Source organism: Palaemon carinicauda, chromosome 12 (assembly GCF_036898095.1).
Source record: "Palaemon carinicauda isolate YSFRI2023 chromosome 12, ASM3689809v2, whole genome shotgun sequence".
Classification (NCBI taxonomy): Eukaryota; Metazoa; Arthropoda; class Malacostraca; order Decapoda; family Palaemonidae; genus Palaemon; species Palaemon carinicauda.
Window position 1 is genome coordinate 136,340,887 of NC_090736.1, and position 17,233 is coordinate 136,358,119.

Below are 17,233 nucleotides of genomic sequence, written 5' to 3' on the forward strand. Positions count from 1 at the left end.
CCGTTCAAATTTGTCATCTTTGGATAGGTGGCTATTTAAGCACAGTGCCAAAGTACTTTTATGTACTTTCAATCTCATGTAATGTACTCTACTGTACTGTACATTCTTGCGGAATGTACTTCGCCATGAATTGCTTTCACGTTTATTGGAAATTATTATTGTTGTTGTTGTTGTTGTTGTTATTAGCCTCTGTACCATGGTTTTCCGATGTCTCAGGATAGTGTTCTCTAGCTTGAGGGTACACTCGGGTACGCTATTCTATCTTATTTCTCTTGCTCTTTTTTTTTTTAAGTTTTTATACTTTGTATACTTCATTTTAATGTTGTTATTGCTCATAAAATATTCTATTCTAATTGTTCACTTCTGTAATTTATCTATTTCCTTATTTCCTTTCCTCACTGGGCTATTTTTCACTGTTGGAGGTCTTATTGGGCTTATAGCAACCTGCTTTTACAACTAGAGTTGAAGGTTAGCTAATAATAATATTAATACAGATATTCTTTCATGCCTAAAACAAGCCCATCTCTCTCTCTCTCTCTCTCTCTCTCTCTCTCTCTCTCTCTCTCTCTCTCTCTCTCTCTCTCTCTCTCTCTCACGAAGAAAGTAAGATGTTTCGTTCATTTATTGTTGTTATTATTATTTTATTGTTATTGTTTTTATTATTATTTCTGGGTAGAAAAATTAATGATTCAGGGCGCAGAGAGACTCTCTCTCTCTCTCTCTCTCTCTCTCTCTCTCTCTCTCTCTCTCTACACACACACACACACACACACACACACACACACATATATATATATATATATATATATATATATATATATATATATATATATATATATATATATATATATATATATAGGTGCTACTATAGCGTGAGGTCTACCACACTATAGCGTGAGGTCTACCTCCCGTTAGCACTATAGCGTGAGGTCTACCGCTGAATTATTCGTCCCTCATAGATAAAACACATTTTATACATTTGCTTAAGCAATAAACACTCAATTTAAACATATTTTAAAAATGTCTTAATATGATAATTGGAATTTTAATTACATTGAAAAAAAATTTAATAAAGGTAAAAATAAACATGTTATCATATATTTCCATATTTATTCTAGCCATACAAAACAAAAAACACTTAATTTAAACATATCTTAGAAATGACTTAAATAGATCATTGGATTTCTAATTTCATTATAAAAAAGGAATAAAAGTAAAAATAAACATGTTATCGGTCTACTGCTAAATTATTCGTCCCTCATAGATAAAACACATTTCATACATTTGTTTAAGCAATAAACACTTAATTTAAACATATCTTAGAAATTACTTAAATAGATAATTGGATTTCTAATTACATTAAAAAAAAGGAATAAAGGTAAAAATAAACATGTTATCATATATTTCCATACATTTATCCTAGCGGTACACACTTAGTACATCTTCTAAGAAAGACCAAATAGATGATTGGAATTTTTTCTCATCACCTTCCAGCAAAAATAATCAAGATGAGACTGGAACAGCTGACGACCAACACCTCGCATTAATCTCTTCAGAATCATCGTTTTAGCGTCCAACCACGATCGCTCAATTGCCTGTGTGTGTGCTCCTGTCGCTGGATCCACATAATATTGCTGGTGGTTCACTGTAGAATGCTGGTACCCCATGGCATTTAGGCTGCGGAAGGTCCAAGCTTGTCGCGTGGTAGACCTCACCCTCTGCCTGGGTAGGCGACATATGGCGGTAGACCTCACGCTATAGTAGCACCTATATATATATATATATATATATATATATATATATATATATATATATATATATATATATATATATATATATATATATATATATATATATATATATATATATATATGATATGCGTAAGAATATTTGATCACCGACAATCAGCTGATCGACTGGAAAACCTTTCCTTTAGCTTGAACCATTTCTGTTTCCACCGCTCACACACACACACACGTACGTACGCACATGTATACCAACCAGTACACGCACACACGGCTGAGATCAGTGAGACAAGTCATGGCGTGGCTACCCCACCGTTCAGACGTCATGCTTTTTACTTGTTTTATTTATTATTATTATTATTATTATTATTATTATTATTATTATTATTATTATTATTATTATTATTATTATTTCGGGCTACACATACTTTAAAGAACCAGAGCGTAGAAAGATAAACTTGACACGCATTTAGGTATGTAAATATATACATACACACATATGCAGAAGAACCACAGGGAAAATGAAAATACGAAATATACGCTTAAGTCCCGACTAGTTTCGTGATACTTCTTCATCAGTCCTCTGAAGAAGTATCACGAAACTAGTCAGGACTTAAGCGTATATTTCGTATTTTCATTTTCCCTGTGGTTCTTCTGCATCTGAGCATCACGTTTTCCTGTGATTTTTACGCATATATATATATATATATATATATATATATATATATATATATATATATATATATATATATATATATACATACTTAGATCTCTCTCTCTCTCTCTCTCTCTCTCTCTCTCTCTCTCTCTCTCTCTCTCTCTCTCTCTCTCTCTATATATATATATATATATATATATATGTATATATATATATATATATATATATATATATATATATATATATATATATATATATATACAGTGTATATATATATATATATATATATATATATATATAGAGAGAGAGAGAGAGAGAGAGAGAGAGAGAGAGAGAGAGAGAGAGAGAGAGAGACAGAGAGACAGAGAGAGATGTCCTTATTCATGACTGGGGTTTGCGTCTGGCCTGGGGTTTTCATCGTCTTGCTGACCAGTAAGGATTGGTGATGGTGGGAGATTTTCGCCTGATCACTCACAGCAAACTAACCTATACCCGTGCAAGAGTTATCAGGCCGCCGGATTAGGATCATTTTCAGAATACTTCGTAGAGGATTCTTCTTCTTTCGATCACTTTCCTTTACATCTCTTAAAACAAGAACACCTGAAATTAAGCTGGATTAAACACGGGGTAGGGAAGGATTAGTTTTGCTTTTAAGACTTTGGGGGTCGCGGCTAAAGATTGGGTTCTTCTGCCTACAACTGTTTACTTATATTCATTCCCTATTTTATTTAGTCCTTCCTACATATGTATTATTTGCAGCAGAATTGGAAGACCCAGGCCTACATAACTTAGGACTATAAAGCGCGAAGTAGATAGTGAATGGAGAAGTATTGATTTAAAAGCTCAAGACAGAGACGACTGGCGAAATCTAACCGAGGCCATTTGCGTCAATAGGCGTAGGAGGAGACGATGATGATTATGATATATATATATATATATATATATATATATATATATATATATATATATATATATATATATATATATATATATATATATATATGACATCTACTTTTCTTTGTCCGTGTTTCTTTCCATTGTCTAATTTCAGTCATTAACATCATTGTTTTATTGGCGTTTTATTTAAGTTTGTTAGGTATTATTTCAGCAATACTTATTAGGAGAAGAGGCTTCATTGAGGTATGGGATATATATATATATATATATATATATATATATATATATATATATATATATATATATATATATATGATTTATATCAAACAACAAATATAGCCGTTTCTAGTCCACTGCTGGAGGACAATAATCTAAGACATGTCCTTAATCATGTCTGGGGTTTGGCAAGTTTTTTGTCACCCCACTGGCCAACTGCGGTATAGTGATGGTGGGAGATTTTTGTCTGATCGCTCACAGCAAACTAACCTAGTATGGGTGGCTTTGACTCTTATAGCATAGCTATCATGGCGATACGCAAACCTTTTCACCACATTAAGGTATCTACACTCAGAAATGGTATGTATGTATGTATATATATATATATATATATATATATATATATATATATATATATATATATATATATATATATATATATATATATATATTTAACATCATTCGTTTGTATCTATACTTATATACATATGTTCGTACATATGAGTAGCTTCAGAAAAATAAATAATAAAAATAGAAAAAATAATTCATTAATAAGTAAAATTACTTTAATTTGGAAACCTAATCAAGCCAGGTGTTAAGATAACAGATAATATAAATAAATTTGAAAAAAAAAAACTAACTTTTCTCTTGGCTATGAGTCTTCATCCAAATACCTATTGTCTAAACTTTAAAATTCTTTCATATAAAATATATTTTTTAGAGAATAGTGCTACATAATACATTTATATCTTAGAGAAATATGTCGTAGATGAAATTAATGATTTATTTGGCTGTAAAATTTGAAATTATTAATGGGTTGTACTCATCTTGTTTGGTAACACAAGTGGTAAAGCATTTTCCAAGGGTGATGGTGACGTGGCAAAAATAGAATTGGGTGTTATGGCTTATAAAACATCAATAAGCCATTATAAAGGCAATGTTAAGCCTTAAAATATAACGTGATTAGTCATTTAAGAATATTCCAATCTAGAGACAGCTATATCTAGGTGAAAACATTAAAAAAATCGAGTTTTCTTGTTAGCAGACGAATTTATTTTGGGAAACGAAACTAAATCATTAGAATAAAATATTATTAATTGTCTTATTGCATTCTATAAATTTGATTTTTATTTTTTTAGATATTGTTCATCTATTCTAATAAATGATTTATCGATATATATTATTCATAATAGGCTTGTGATCTCAAAAAAATTCATGGACACAGTGATGGTATGGCCACCTGTTGACTGTAAAAATAACTAAAATATTGCAAGAAAATTAATACGAGTTGCAACTTTGTATATCAAAGAGGCTATTTTGTGCAAGACATACACTATTTAATCATTGCAATATAAAACGAATCTATTAAAAATAGTATTACTTTTCTTTGGGGTAATAATGTATTCAATTGCTAAGATGAAAACTATTTAAAAATTGGATTTAAAAAAACTAATAGCAACTTTTCTATATGAGAGTATTCATTAAAATACCTATTGTCTTAAGTTTTAAATTTCTTCTATATAAAATATATTTTATTTAATAATATAATACAAAATATATTTATTCCACGTAATAAAATGTCCTTAGATACTAATAATGATCTATTTAATTGTAAAATTAGAAATCTTAAAGGTGTTCTGCTAATCATATTTGGTAAAATAGATAGCAGAGGGAATTCTGAAACAGACTCAGCAACTTGTGTTACCAGAAGAAATGAGAAAAATATCTTCAAGATTTTTAATTTTACAATTAAATAGGACTTCAGTGGTATCTAAAAGAATTTATAATCTTTTATAGATATATTTTGTATTAGTTCTGTATATAAGATATATTTTATATACAAGAATTTTAAAACTTGAACAATATCTCTTTTGATGACTAACGTGGGCAAGTATAAAGTTGCTAGAAGTGGCTAGTAAATTTTCTATTTTGATTTTTTTCTTAGTATTTGTCTTCACAATTGGATATATTATAACTCCAAATAAAAGTAACTTTATTTTTAAATGTATTCGTCTTATACTCCAATGATAGGATAGTGCATGGCTTGCACAAAATACCTTCTTTGCATATACAAAGTTGCCATATAGTATCAAATATGTTTACAAAAATAGTTACTTTTACTGCCAATAGGTACCCATGCCATCGCCATGTCCTTGAATTTCTTGAGATTACGAGCCTTTAATGAATAATAAATATCGATAAATCATTAAATGGAACATAGGAACAGTCGTATCAGAATTAAAGCTGAAATTTACATGATAGAATAGGACAATTTGTTTGTTTTTATTTTATCCCTTTAGCTTTGTTTCCCTAGATTAATTCGTCTGCTAACAATAAATCTCAAATTTTACGGTTTTCATCTATAATTAGCTATCTCTAGGATGGAATATTCCTTAATTATCATCTATATTAAATCTTAAGACTTAGCATTTCCTTTAGAATAGTATTTTAATGTTTTATAAGCCATAATACCAAATTCTTTTTTGCCATAATACCAAATTCTTTTTTTGCCACGTCACCATTAGCATTCTGAAAATGCCTTTTCCACTTGTTTTACCAAACAAGATGACTAGAAACCCTTCATGAGTTTTAAATTTACAGTGAAATAAAACATAAATGGGATATAATACATTCCATTTCTTGTATATAATTGTATTTTGCTGTACCAGTTTACAAAAGAATATATTTTATATGAAAGAATTTTAAAGCTTAGACAATAGTTTTTTTCATGAATGGTCCTTACAAGAGCAAAGCAGCAAGCAGTTTTAACTTATTTATATTATCAATTTTTATTTTAACTGAATAAAATCCTGACTATAAGTTAAAGTAATTTTATTTTCTTAATATGTTCGTCCTATATTACTGTGTCCACAATATATTATTATTATTATTATTATTATTATTATTATTATTATTATTATTATTATAAGAAACACGAAGAGAGAATTAATGAAAAATACTATATAATATCTTGAGATTAGACTATAAAGAGTTACTCAAGTTAAATCTATATAACATTAAAAAGAATAAACTCTAAAATACGTCCCAAGATTCCTAGAGGAGCCGTTGTAAAGATGAACCTGAAAGGTGTGACTGTTTGAAGTTTGAACCAGGAACATGGTCACCGCTCACTCGCTCAGGCGCTCACTGGAACTGTCAGTCAGTCTGAAAACAGTGAAATACGGAAGGTTTTAATTCCACTTTCTTACGCCAATTATTATCCTGCCCAAAATTGCATCATGTAAGTGATTTCATAAACTGTTTGATGGTATACATACATCCCATCCATACTGTCAAATAAGTGGTGTATACATGATGTAGGAAATTGTGACAACAATGCCCGTTCCTTCTATATCGTATTTATTTAAATTTGCATAATGCTCTGTCAAAGGTGTCTGTCACATTCGGGCTGAAGTCATGTCAAATGAAACTAACCATTTTTAATTAGTAATGTAAATTATCCAGTGGGAAGTAACCCTATATGGCCACGGGTAGCCATTTCAGTAAAGCCCATTTCCTATAGGATATAGATATATATTTCTGAAACAATTCATTTGCGACGAGAACGAGTGTCATTTTCGAAGGAAGCGTAATTTTTTTATATAAGAAAAAGTAGTTTTTTTTTTTCCTAGGTTACATTGCCCTGTAATACAGTAAAATATCCTAAATGTTGATAAGTTATACAGTAGTTTATATGACGTATTTGTTTAACCTTAAATCTCGAGGTATTCGATTTTCATTATACGTTACTTCTCATAAATTCATCTCTTTTGCTCACTAGGCTATTTCTAATTTTGGGTAGTTTGTGGCGCTACGGCCAAGCGTCCTAATTTGCTTATTATCGCTCCGACTGTTATCTTGTATAGAATAAAAACGTTTGGAAATGGTCTACGGATCTTAAATTTGTTGTGTAAGGGGGGGGGCTAAGGACACGGCTTTTAGCATAGGTTAGGTGGGTTTTTCAAGTTAGCTTCTCCCGTCGTACTCGTAGGTAAGGAAACTGTTGTGTAAAGGGGGGGGGGGGGGTCCGGGGTGGCGAAGCCCCTGTGTAAGGATACGGCTTTTAGCATAGGTCAGGCGGGTTTTTAAAGTTAGCTTCTCCCCCCAAAATCGTTTTTAGAACGACGGCCACAGTTCAGAATATTCCCGTTTTCTACGGGATCTGGCCGTCACCCTACAAAGGCTCCAAATATCCTAAATGTTGATAAGTTATAGTTTATATGACGTACAGTGATACCTCGGTACTCGACCATAATCCGTTCGAGATCCGTGTTCGACCTCCGATTTGTTCGAGTACCGAATTTTTTTTCCCCATAAGAAATAATGGTATATATTCTATTCCGTTCCCAAGCACTCGAACAGGCCCAAAATATTAATAAAACGTGTACCTAAACAACAATAATTATCTAAATGTGTATGAAATTGGTCAGAAAATCCTATAAAACAATTTTAAACCATTTACTGTACTAAAATAAAACAATTTTAAACCATTTTCTGTACTGTAGTGAACATACCTTTGAGCAGCGGTTCGATGGCATACAGGGATGGATGTGGAGAGGATGGAAGGGGGAGGTTACTGCTTGGAAGGAGAGTCCCCTTCCATGATGTGGCGGGGTAGTTCTCCTTCAGGAGTTATTTCTCTCTCCAATGAAAGGGTGGGCAGATCTATTTCAGGGGTTTCTTCTCTTCTTTGTCTCTTCTTTGGAGGAGAAACAGGCTTTGATGTAGCAGCTTTCTTTTCTTTTGTGAAAAACTGGTCTATTGTTAATTGTTTCTTCCTCCTCTGCAGTATTTTTCGAAAATGATACATGACACTATCATTAAACATATGCACTGCCCGGTTTGCTACTGCAATTTCTGGGTGGTATTTTTCAGCAAAAGCCTGCACATCTGCCCACTTGGAACAAATTTCATTGATGAGAGAACTTGGAACATCCTCCCTTACCTCATCCTCTTCTGAAGATTCCTGCTCCACAATCAGATCCTGCTGCTGTTGTTGTTGCAGGTGCAACAATTCCTCCACAGTCAACTCGGTAGAATGGCTTTCTACAAGCTCATCAATATCATCCTTGTCGACCTCAAGCCCCAAACTCCTGCCCATGACAACAATTTCCTCAACGACATCAGTGTCATCAGAAATTACAGGGGTAGCAGTGCTTGGACCCGCCTCTGGTTGGAAACCTTCAAACTCCCTCTCTGTGACACATGATGGCCACAGCTTACGCCAGGCAGAGTTCAATGTCCTATAGGTCACACCTCGCCAAGCTTGGTCAATCATGTTAACAGAGTTGAGGATGCTGAAGTGTTCCTTCCAGAATTCCTTTAGGGTCAACTTCGTGTCACTGGTCACTTCAAAACACTTTCTGAAAAGGGCCTTGGTATAGAGTTTTTTGAAGTTTGAAATGACCTGTTGGTCCATGGGCTGGAGTATGGGAGTAGTATTGGGGGGCAAGAATTTGATTTTGATAAAGCTGTATTCTTCTTTCAAGTCATCCTCGAGACCTGGAGGATGTGCAGGAGCATTGTCCATAACCAGAAGACATTTCATTGGCAAGCTCTTTTCAATGAGGTAAGCCTTAACCTGGGGGGCAAACACTTCGTTTATCCACTCAGTAAAGAATTGTCTTGTGACCCAAGATTTAGTGTTCGAGCGCCACATAACTGGTAGTGCACTTTTACAAATATTATTTCGTTTGAACACCCGGGGGTTGTCCGAGTGGTACACTAACAAGGGTTTGATCTTGCAATCGCCACTTGCATTTGCACACAGCAACAATGTTAGCCTATCTTTCATTGGCTTGTGACCTGGCATCTTCGTCTCGTCCTTGGTAATGTACGTATTGGCTGGCATTTTCTTCCAAAATAACCCAGTCTCATCACAATTAAAGACTTGTTGTGCGATCAAATTTTGTTCATTTATGTACCGATCGAATTCCCCCACGTATTTATCGGCTGCAATTTGATCCGAACTAGCTGCCTCCCCATGCCTAGTAACACGATGAATACCTGTTCTATTACGAAACTTTTCAAACCAACCCCTGCTCGCTTTAAATGTAAATGAATCACTTTCACTGGTACTCGGACTTTTCTTCACTAATTCTTCATAGATATGCAACGCTTTTTCACAAATGAACGCTTCACTAACACTTTCCCCGGCCAACTGTTTTTCTTTAATAAATATTAAAAGCAACTTTTCCATCTCCTCAATCACTTGTGGCCTTTGCTTAGTTACCGCCGTAACTCCCGTTGCAACATTCGCCTTCTTAATCATTTCTTTATGCTTTAAAAACGTAGAAATGGTCGACTTCGCCATTCCGTATTCTACCGCTAAATCGGACACTCGTACACCATTCTCATATTTCGCTATAATTTCCTTCTTCAACTCGATCGTTGTTCGCACTGTTTTCCTCTTCTCCTTCCCCTTAACACTCATTACTTTCTTGGGACTCATTATGAAAGCTAAAAAAGCAATTAAAAGCACTGAAAATCACTAAATCACAACGAATGCTGATCGCGCGTTGTCTGAGTGACGCTCTCGAGAGAACTGATGCTTCCCGAACAAGCGAGAGTGGCCGAGATGGCGCGATCATCACAAAGCCCATGCGGTCGTCACGTGTTCGGCTGGTCGAGTACCGAATTTTTGGTCGAGCACCGCAGCAAAAATTTCTCGAAAATTTTGGTCGAACTCCGAATTGTTCGAGTATAGAGTCGTTCGACTACCGAGGTATCACTGTATTTGTTTAACCTTAAATCTCGAGGTATTCGATTTTCATTATTCGTTTCTTCTCATAAGTTCATCTCTTTTGCTCACTAGGCTATTTCTAATTTTAATATCAATTGGAAGGCTTACGGTTTTAGTGTATATACGCTTACGTTTTTCATTTGCATAGGTCAACAAATAGACGCGTTTCATATTGCAAATGTTTTCTTGCTTACTGCATTAAAATGTAAAATTTATTAAGAGCATTTATTATGAATTTTTATACAATTTAAGAGATTTGATTTCATTTGGGTTTGTCTCCAAATGTTTATGTTGAGAACCCTCTGTATATATATATATATATATATATATATATATATATATATATATATATATATATATATATATATATACCCTATATATATTTTCATTAAAATTATAATTATAATTATTATAATTAATTGCTAAGCTATAACCCTAGTGGGAAAAGCAGGATACTATAAGCCCAGGGGCTCCAATAGGGAGAATACCCCAGTGTGAGGAAAGGAAATAAGGAAAAATTTGAATATTTTAAGGTATTTATAAAGTATGTTACTGTTTTGGGTATAGAAAATGTCGCCTGATTGCCGTTGTGCCAGAGTTGTAATAAGTCGAGAGGATGTCCTAACCTAAGGCATGCCCACCTAACCCTACATTGATTGCCAAGTCTTTTAGCCTAGTGAATATGGCCTAACCTACTGTAGGGTTCTCCCTACCTAACCCTACTTCATTTGCTGTGTGTCCTTTACCATAAGGGATCACTGAAATCATATTAGAAATCATAGAAAGACATGAATTAGTAGCAAGGGTAGAATGTAAACTGTGTGGGGGCAGAAACTGAAGACCTCTCTCATTTCATTCTTTACTGTCCAGACCTTAGCGACGAGAGAAGGAAAATATTAAAGAACTACAGGGTTGTTGTGGCGGGTGTGGTAACGTCTCTGACTGGTGAACTGGAAAGGCGAAACTGAACTGATACTTTGATATATGAACCATATATTTTTCCTACTATATCTTGTGTTTTATGCATTTCTGACTTTTATTATTGGGACAAACCACCCATTCATGAGTTTTTGGACCCCCTTTGTACAAAGACAATTACAGGGGACACCAGTCAGAAAACAGGTTTTCTTTTTTTGGGGGTGAGGAAAGGCCAAAAATGACTGATTTGCAGCAATAATAATAGTCAGAAATACAAAATAAACACAAGATAACCAGTTGGAAAAATATATGGTTCATGTAAGTTGATGAAAATTAAAAGTATCACAATTTTCTATGATTCTTTTACTTCCTTCTAATAGGGGTTTGGTCGGCCGTGGCTCACTTTGCTTGCAAATAAGCGTAATCTCACTGCTCCTATGTTCTGGCAAGCGGCACACGGATGTGTGCTGTGTACTCCACCCTCGGGGTCACTTTCGGTTATTTTTTTTTTACTTTCACATGAGCAACAAAAGCTATACACTGAGCGGAGAGCATTTTCATCCTAATCAATTGCTGATATAGATTAAATTACACTAAATTTTGAAATAGATTTTACTTTCCTCTTGGAGATGTCTTTCCATGATTGCAGTACAGTATAGTTGAAACTGAAAGTTAGGGTGGAAAAACTTACCTGTTGTATAACAACATCTGGGAACTTGTGCATAAATATTTGGAAGCTAGTAATTGGTTAAAGAAACTAGGTAATAGTTACATTATTGTAAATACTCAGAAAACTTCCCAATGCATGCGCAATAACTCACAATCAGTCTCTCAAATGTAAACAATGTCCTTGGAATGAAAAATATACTTCACATTTTAATCAATCGATGCATAAGTTATCATGGGCCAGACCCCATTAAACATAGAGAAAAGGGCAAGCTAGCCAGCACTCGCCATTTCTTACAGTGAATTCCAATTTAGTAATTAAAGTATCATATATTAACTCTGAAAACAATGAAAAATGTAAATTTTGTTAGTGATAGTATTAAAGAAGTCTTATCTATGAACAGAGCTCAACAGATTACTGACATTAAATGTAGATCCATATATTTACTTATGCAATGTTCTTCATCACAGGGAGATAGGGTTGATAATTATATTTTAGTTTTAGCTGAATACATGAACTGTAAATTTTTAAAACAGGTCATCTTGTGATTTATCAATTTCAGACCATGATTAGTAGCACGAACCGCAGTTCCTTTGTTGCACAGTTGCTGGCTTTATATGCAAATAACCCTTTTACCCCCAGGCTATTTGGAATTTTCCTACCCTTAACCCCAAGGCATTTTTTTTTCAAGAACATTTTGCAATACTGTATATTTTTTTTAAATTGCTCTAACAGCCTTTAATTTTCATCATAGAGAGGTCAGGTTGGTCTCATTCTTTTGGAAAATGCCTGAAGTTTTTCATAATGTTAACAAAAATATGCAAAAAAGAATGTAAATAGCAGTTTTTTGCAAGGACGTACCAGTACGTCCATAGGGTTAAAGGGATGAGTTTTGTGAAACGTACCAGTACGTCCATTGGGGGTAAAAGGGTTAAACATTCCTGGTAGTCATTTATGCATCTGGCAAAAGGTAATGGATGTGTACACTATCCATCATCTTCTTTCCCACCGTTATCCCTACATTAATGGGTCAGTTGCCTGATGCGCCTTCTCCGATGCCTTTGGTCAAAGGCATCCTCTTCCACTAAACCTCTTTTCTCCATATCATCCCTGACCTTGAGGACATCTAATTCTCTGCCTTCCACTTGGTCTTCTCCCCCTAATAGGTTTATCCGAAGCCCTTCTCACTCACTCCCCACCATCCATCTATAACACGTGCCCACACCATCTATCCTTAACACGTGCCCATACCATCCATCTTTAACACGTGCCTACACCATCTATCCTTAACACGTGCCCATACCATCCTTCCTTAACACGTGCCCGCACCATCCATCCTTAACACGTGCCCGCACCATCCATCCTTAACACGTGCCCGCACCATCCATCCTTAACACGTGCCCGCACCATCCATCCTTAACACGTGCCCGCACCATCCATCCTTAACACGTGCCCGCACCATCCATCCTTAACACGTGCCCACACCATCCATCCTTAACACGTGCCCACACCACTCTCGGTCGTGACACCCTTATCATCTCAGTAATACTACACTGACATTCTTCTTATTTCATCATTTTCCAATCTTTCAAACAGTGATATTCCCATAAACCATCTTAGCTTTCTCATCTGTTCTATCTATTCTCTATCCATGTGGATGATTATTTGTGATATGTCTTTCGAGCAGGAACAGCTATGCTGTACATTTTAGGGAGCTGAATTATAGATATTGAATAATTGTCGTCGCCAAAATCAAAGATTTTGCGAAGGTTATGGATTCCCTCTGGCGTCATTTGTTTCTGAGCAATTGTACACAAAAAGTACGGTTCCGATTTTGACCAAAGTTGGTAGTCGTGATGGTTTGTACCTGAAGTATATTTAGATGGAAACGAAACTCAGATAGATCCTTCCTGAATGACTTTATTTTTAAGACTAATTTATAATGATATACAGTTTAAAAGAAGACAAGATAGTTAGGGTAGTTATGCTTAATGAGTAGTAAGTATCTGTAAACACAAATATAACCTCTTGTAATAGGTAGTTATCAACATAAATACATAACACCTTTTCCCCTCGCGAAAAAGAATGAAAGATTAAAGCAAATAAAAGGATAAACAATCAATAATTAAATGGTGGCATAGCTTCGAATAAATAATACAAAACATGCATAATATTATTAATCATTTTACATTCTAAAATAGTCAGGTGGTCTACTTTGTCTGCTAGACCTTCGAAGTTTTGGTAATTCAGATATCGATCCATCAGGTGAGTCATCAGAAGGTTTACCATTTTCATTTCCCGATAATTTTTCTGCAGCTGCCGCCTCCTTTTCTTCTACATTGGGGATTTCATTCTTCTCTGCACCTGCAACTTCATCACCTAACTCTTCATGAGTATTTATGAACTCTTTTGGTAATGGCGGGTCTGGATAGCTGATCAACTCTGAAAAATCACGTGCTAAGAGTTCACTTTTGCTATCTTGAGAGTCATTGGAGATCAGTCTCATTTGATCAATATGCCTCTTCCATATTAAGTTACCGTCCACTTGTACATTGTATGTACATGGACCCAATTTAAGAACCACAACTCGAGTCCATATGCCCTTCTTGGTATTTTGACGATAATCCCGAACCAGTACCACGTCCCCTATATCGAGTTCCCTCATTGGTTTCTCGTTCTCTGAGGCTTTTCTTTCAATTCTCTGAGATGCATCTGGGTGTATTAAATCAAGGCGAGTGCGCAACTGCCGACCCATGAGCTCTGCAGGCGTGCGCTTTGTTGTACAGTGAGGTGTAGTTCGGTAAGTCAGTAGAAATTGACACAACTTGGTATTTAAAGATGTATTACACGATTGCAATGTTCTCATCGCCCTTTTCATTCCTTGTTTGAATGTTCTTACTGTATTTTCGGCCTGCCCATTACTGCTTGGGTGATAAGCGGGTATCAGTATATGCTTTACACCATTTTGGGTCATGAACTCTTTAAATTCCTCACCCACAAACTGTCTTCCATTATCAGACACGAGCTCTACACAAACCCCATGCTGAGCAAATACCCGCCGCATGATCTCGATGGTATTCATAGTTGTAATTGATTTCATTGGGTGTACTTCTGGCCATTTTGAAAATGCGTCAATCATAATGAGGTACATTTGTCCCAGGAATGGTCCTGCGAAATCAACATGTACTCTTTTCCACGGACCGGAAGGCCATTTCCACGGATTACCCTCAGCACGAGTCGGCATTGGCTGAGTAGCCTGACAAGCCGAGCACCCTTGCACAGTGTTTTCAATATCTTGATCGATATTCGGCCACCACACATGCAAGCGAGCTAATCCCTTCATCCTAACAATCCCCGGATGACCACCATGTAGCTCTTCTAAGATTTGAGTTCTATATCTAGACGGTATTACCACCCTGGCACCCCATAGAAGACATCCCTCTTCAATTGAAAACTCACGCTGACGGCTATGGAAGGGTTTCAGTTCCTGTGCAACGTCCTCAGAGTCTGGCCATCCATTTCTTGTGTAATATAAAGCTCTAGCCAGTACAGCATCATGCAAAGTTTCCCTTGCAACAGATTTCGCAGTTACAGGAAGAGAGTTCACCTGGTGCCTGTTAAATGCAGTTGCTTCTTGTGTCCCGTTTACAAGCTTATCTGATGCATCGGAGTCAATCTGGTAAAGGCAACCGTGAGAGTGCATCAGCATTTCCATTGTCAGTTGAACGACGTAATTCAATGTCATAATCATAAGCTGCTAACTGTATAGCCCAGCGTTGTATTCTTGCAGCTGCAAGGACTGGAATGCCCTTCCTGGGTCCCAGAATGTATGACAGTGGTTTGTTATCTGTAATAAGGGTGAATTTACGACCATATAAATATTGATGAAACTTCCGTAGTCCAAAGATGATTGCCAAACCCTCACGCTCAATTTGGGAATAGTTACGTTCAGTGGGTGTTAACATCCTTGATGCATAAGCAATTGGTCTCTTTCCGTTACTGGTGATATGGGAAAGCATTGCTCCAAGTCCTTTGGGTGATGCATCTACTGCCAACGTCACAGGTTTACTCAAATCATAGTGCACTAATACTCCTGTTTCAGTGGTCAGCATTTTTTTAATCTCGGAAAAAGCTCTTTCACACTCTACTGACCAATGCCATTTTCTGTCTTTATGCAGTAATTCAGTGAGAGGTGCTGCGACTAATGAGAGATTTGGCACATAACGACGGTAATGGTTTACCAGCCCCAGGAAGGATTGCATTTCAGACCTTGATTCTGGCCTTGGTGCATCCGTGACTGCTGCAATGGCATCCTCCGTCATATGGATACCCTCTTCATCCACAATGAAACTCAAATATTTCAAGGAGGGCTTCATAAATTCACATTTCGACAAATTACATTTCAACCCATTGATGTGCAACCGCTCAAGTACCTTTTTAAGATTGTGTAAATGTTCAGCTTCGGTTCTCCCAGTAAGACTAATATCATCTATCTTGCATCCACAAGGTACTCCTTGCAGAACTTTATCCATTAAAGACTGAAAAAGTTGTGGTGCTGCTGAGACACCATATGGTAAACGGGTATATCTGTACAAACCAAGTGGTGTGTTGATTGTGACATATTTCCTAGATTCCTCATCTAATTCCACTTGCTGATAAGCTTGTGATAAATCTAACTTTGAGAAAGTTTTTCCACCGTTCAGTCGCTGGTAAAGTTCATCTGGATTTGGCATTGGATGTTCAGGGTTTTCCACATAACGATTTATGGTGACCTTGAAGTCACCACAGATCCTAATAGAACCATTGTCTTTTGAAACTGGCACTATCGGTGCCGCCCACTCACTATATTCAACTTTCTCAATAATTCCTTCCAATTCTAGTCTTTTAAGTTCTGCATTCACAGCATCCCTGATTGCATAAGGAACTGTCCTCGCTTTATAAAAGATTGGTTTTGCATCCTTTCTTACACGAATATGAGCCTTTATATTCTTGGCTGTACCCAGTTTACCATCAAAGACATCACCATATTTCCTTAACAGTTCGTCTAACTTTGAGGTTTTCAGAGTACCAGAATATAAATGATTTATAGCTAACTTTTTCCAGTCAAATTTAGCAAAATGCAGCCAGTCCCTACCGAATAAGGCAGGTCCATTCCCCTGTACCACATACACTGGCACTTCCTCCACTCTGTGTCCATGAACTTCCATAGTTATGTAACACATCCCGACAACTTCTATTTTTTTCTCCAGTCATGGTTTTCAGCACAATATCGCTGGATTGAAGTACTGTTTTTTTCAGATGTTTAGCGTAGAACTCTTCACTGATCAGTGACACAGAAGCTCCTGTGTCCAATTCCATATCAATTGGTATCCCATTTAATTTAACTTTCA

At 35.8% G+C, this 17,233-nt stretch overlaps 1 long non-coding RNA gene across 2 annotated transcripts in view; it reads left to right on the top strand.

The window, feature by feature from the left end:
* The window catches only part of LOC137651309 (uncharacterized), a 69,721-nt gene that overhangs the window by 3,644 nt on the left and 48,844 nt on the right, over positions 1 to 17,233 (top strand). The window contains exon 1 of one of the 2 annotated variants that reach the window (XR_011046079.1): positions 6,625 to 6,757. The exons of the other annotated variant lie outside the window; for it this stretch is intronic. This is a non-coding gene — a long non-coding RNA (uncharacterized lncRNA). Of the gene's footprint in view, positions 1 to 6,624; positions 6,758 to 17,233 lie in introns of those variants that run through there. 2 annotated transcript variants of the gene reach the window in all.